The 4,985-nt window shown below is 37.5% G+C and overlaps 1 pseudogene; it reads right to left on the reverse strand.

Moving 5' to 3' along the window:
- Positions 1 to 2,122: 2,122 nt before the first annotated feature.
- LOC135967254 (small ribosomal subunit protein uS5 pseudogene) lies at positions 2,123 to 3,392 on the reverse strand (annotated as a pseudogene).
- Positions 3,393 to 4,985: the final 1,593 nt, after the last annotated feature.

Genomic DNA, 4,985 nt, shown 5'->3' on the forward strand with positions numbered 1-4,985 from the left:
CTATTTTATCTCAATTTTATGCAGATCAAATATTTTATTCTGCATTTTTGAGCAAGAAATTACACATTGTGCTCCAACTCCAACACCAAAGAATACCACTTTAAACAGTAAAATATGCAATACCATAATGATAGAGAAGTGCTTGGACTACTCAGATCCACCAAGCCATGAAGCCAGTTGAGTCTACTCTGCTATTAAATGACAGAGTGTATTTTGTTGTTGTTATTTTTCTCCATGAGATACGAGATTTGCCTTCCCTCAGTTCTAGGCTCTCATCCTTCTAGTCTCATGATCAGAAAATAAAGAGGGTTTTCTTTCCTTCTTTTTTTTTTTAAGTCAATTAAAAATAATCCTAGGGAAGAATCCCAATTGGAATGGGTTGTAAGAGGTTTTGCTATTTCTTTGCGTAGAACTGCTCTCAGAGAAAAACAATAGCCAACTTAAAAGTTTTTCATACAATGCTTGCTATATAGTAAGTCAGTAAGTGCTTAATACATGTCAGAAAATGTAATTACTGATTCTCAGTTAAGGACAGGAGGAGAGTAACCATATGTAGAACTGGCAATCTGACATTTTAGGTTTTATTCCAATTATTTTGGAGATATGAACTTGGATAAATTGCTTTGCAATTCAGAGCATCAAATTTTGGTGGTAAAATCATCTTGATAGAGAACTCCGAACTCACTGTTTTGCTTTTCATTTGTTTGTGTTTTGAATGAGACAAAAATTGCCTTTTGTGCATAGTATGAAGCCTATCCATAGTAGTCAATAAATGCCTGTTCAATTCCCTTTTCCATTTATGAGTTTTGGGATATTAACACAATCCTTACCTTAGGAAAACATCAAAACTTTCTGTCTCACTTTCTCTACCATTGATATTCCTTCCTGACTAGACTGTGTTTTAGATAAAATGAAATTGTGCATGTAATGGAACTTCAAGTAGTTAAAGGCCTTTTTCAGTTGCAAAGGCTTATTATAGTAGATATGGTTCCAATTCTACTTTGTCACTGGAGACCTTTTAAAAAGCTAACAATAAGTCAATCAGCAATTGAGAACCAGAAACTAAAAAAATGCATTCCACTTTCATATAACTTGACACTATCCTAGTGCTTTCTGAGATTGATAGCAGATTTCAATGTCATTATATAAATTATGAATGTTATATAAGTAGGTGGTTAATGTGATTGAGCCTATTTGTTATGGAATAAAAATGACTAGAAATAAGTATGATCATAGCAAAAGCCTGCAGATGCTACTTCTGCTGGAGTCTAAGGAAGCTTTCTCCAAAAATGAAGTGTGTTAAAAGGTTTTCAAGTGCAGCTGAGCTCTTTACCGATTTCATAGTTCTATTCACATGATAAATTCTTAATATCTTTTTCATTTTATACATATGTAAAACCAGGAGGAACTATTTTTCACAAATAATACTAATAAAGCCCACTCCTCCATGATTTTTTTAAAAAGCCTAGCTACTACAGCAAGGAAGAATCTAGAAATGAGTTATTTAACTAGGACCATGGGAACATATAAGAATTTTATTAGCAGCAGGATTTAATTATAACCACAAGGACTTATATCTTTAAGGCCTTCAAGAAAGAAAAAAGACTGCAATTAAGGTAAAATAGTCAAAGCCATGCATTGGCATAAACTGTTTTTGAGCAAATCTATCTTTCATTCAAATAATTCTCTATTAGAAGAAAAAAGGACGCACAGTGATTGAAAACACTAATTAATTTATTACCAAAATGGAGATATTATAAAGGAAAAGTGATAACTGGCAGTGGAATTTTATGGATAGGCTAGTAAATCATAGAAAAACAAGCTGGCTTCTCTTTTGTGAAGTGACTAAAATTTTATAAAACTTTTTTTTTCAGGTATGTATCTCTGCCACTGATTTGCTACCCAGATTTCACATATCATAGACTGCCCTTCTTTTATATATTTGTTAATTTGGCTATTTTATTTTATTTTATTATTATTTACTTTAAGTTCTGGGAAACGTGCAGAATGTACAGGTTTGTTACATAGTCATACATGTGCCATGGTAGTTTGCTGCACCCATCAACCCGTCATCACATTAAGTATTTCTCCTAATGCTATTCCTCCCCTTGCTCCTCACCCCTTGACAGGCCCCAGTGTGTGATGTTCCCCTCCCTGTGCCCATATGTTCTCATTGTTCAACTCCCACTTATGAGTGAGAACATGAAGTGTTTGTTTTTCTATTCCTGTGTTAGTTTGCTGAGAATGATGGTTTCCATCTTCACCCATGTCCCTGCAAAATGCATGAACTCATTAAAAAGTCAGGAAACAACAGATGCTAGAGAGGATGTGGAGAAATAGGAACACTTTTACACTGTTGGTGGGAGTGTAAATTAGTTTAACCATTGTGGAAGACAGTGTGGCAATTCCTCAATGATCTAGAGCTAGAAATGCCATTTGACCCAGCAATCCCATTACTGGGTATATACACAAAGGATTATAAATCATGCTACTATAAAGACATAGGCACACGTATGTTTATTGCAGTGCTATACATAATAGCAAAGACTTGGAACCAACCCAAATTCCCTTCAATGGTAGACTGGATAAAGGAAATGTGGCGCATATATACCATGGAATACTATGCAGCCATTTTATTATTTTTTTAACATGCTTAATTCACTTTATTTTTCGTGTATAAAAACCCTATGTTGTAGCCACAGCTAGAGCCTGAGTCCTCTCCACAGAGCCTTTGGCGTGGGTCTTGACAAGGTGGTCAATAAATTCCTGATAGGGAGACTTGGTGAATATACTCTCCTTCCAGAGGCCAGGGTCAAGTAGCTGTAAGTCTTGGAGATGGAATAAAAGGTGGCCTTGGTGAAGTTGCCAAGGGTAGCAGTGCAATCCCTGGCTGAGCTGTATCAGTCATCAATACTGGCCATCAGCAGAAGCTTCTTGGGCACTGGGTTTGAGACAATGCCAGTGCTGCTTGGTGCAGGGATGAGGCACACCAGCACAGAGCCACAGTGACCTGTCACCTTGCAAGGGACAGTGTGAGTCTTGTTCCTCCAGTAGCCTCTGTGCCTGGGGACAGTGGAGAGCTAGGCCAGGATGTTGGCCCATCGGATGGCAGTGGCAACCTCCTTGGAGCATTTAACATCCAGACGGACATGGCCATTGTAGTCCCTGATGGCAGTAAACACCTTCAACCTGGTGCGCAGGCCAGCACGGGTCTGCTTCTGCACCAGCATAATCTTCAAAACTACATCATTGAGAGAGGCCCCCAGGAAAAGGTCAATGATCTCAGACTCCTTGATGGGCAGAGAGAAGGGGCAGATCTCCTCCAGGGATTTGATCTTCACGTCTTTGACCAGGTGGCCCAGCTTGACGAACAGCATCGACTCCTTGTCCTCAGCCTGGCCTCCTTGAACTCTGGGACTTCAGCCCCTGCCTCAGGCCCAACCACCAAGGTGACCCAAGTCCCAGATGCCACTGACAAAGCCTCAGGGGAAGCCACCACATTTCTCCATCCCAAGGCCCCCAGGGCCTCCAGGCTCCCCCGCCGCACCAGTGTCATCCGGGCATCTGCTGTTTCCTCAGAGAAGCAATTTGATTATTTTAAGTGTCATATATTATACTTCAGCTTTTCTTTTCTGAAATGTACCTATACTTAACATTTGTTTGATAGTCTTTTTAGCCTTTATGCCATACCTGGTATTTTAAAAGTTATTTAGATTGAAAGTAACAGGATAGAAGAAGTTGCCATAATAAGAACTAGAATGGCTAAATTAATGTCAAATCAAATAGACTCTACAATAAGAAATAACTCTAGAGACACAGAGGAAACTTCATAATCATGAAAGTGTCAATCAGAAAAATATAATATTTATAAATTATGTGCAACTATCAACACTGCTCCAAAAATATAATGCACAAACTGACACTATTTGAAAGAAGAAATAGACAATTTAATACCAATTTTTGAGGACTTTGGTATCTCACTATAAATATTTGACAGGATTGCTACAGAGAAATTTAGCAAGAATAGGCCTGGCATGGTGGCTCACGCCTATAATCCCAGCACTTTGGGAGCTGAGGTGGGTGAATCATCTGAGGTTAGAAGTTCCAGACTAGCCTGACCAACATAGTGAAACCCTGTCTCTACTAAAAATACAAAAATTAGCCAGGCATGCTGGCAGGCACCTGTAATTCCAGCTACTCAGGAGGCGAGGCAGGAGAAACGCTTGAACCCAGGAGACACAGGTTGCAGTGAGCCAAGATTGCACCATTGTACTCCAGCCTGGGCAACAAGAGCAAAACTCCATCTCAGGTAAAAAAAAAAAAAAAAGAAATACACAAAAAAGAAAAAGAAAGAAAAGAAATTCAGCAAGAATATAGAACACTTGAGAAACACCCTCAACTAAGCTGATCTAACTGCTATCTACAGAACACACCATGCAACAAGAGTAAAATACATATTACTTTTCAGCCACAGCAGGAATATTTTCCACGAGATACCATATGCTTGGCAATAAAGCAAACTTCCACAAATTTAAAAGTATTGAAATTGTCCAAAGCATATTCTTCAATCCCAATGGAAAAAATTAGAAATTAAAAATAATTTGGGGAATTACCTAAGTATGTGGATATTAAAGAACATATTGCTAAATAACACATCAAAGGAGAAATAAAGATAGAAATTAAAACTATTCTGAACTGAATGGAAATTGCATGACAACATATCAACATTTACGAAATGCAGCTAAAGTAATGCTTAGAGAAAATTTTATAGCTTTAAACCCCAACATAGAAAAAAAAGTCTTAAATAAAAAATCTAAACTTCCACTTAAGAAACTTGTAAAGGAATAGGAAATTAAACCTAAAGAAAGAAGAAGGAAGGAAATAATAAAGATAAAATTCCAATAAAGATTGGAAACTAAGGAAACAGAAAGCAGAAAAACAATAGAAAGCAATTAAAACAAAAATAGTAAGAAAGACTAGAATAC

Source organism: Macaca fascicularis, chromosome 14, assembly GCF_037993035.2.
Source record: "Macaca fascicularis isolate 582-1 chromosome 14, T2T-MFA8v1.1".
Classification (NCBI taxonomy): domain Eukaryota; kingdom Metazoa; phylum Chordata; class Mammalia; order Primates; family Cercopithecidae; genus Macaca; species Macaca fascicularis.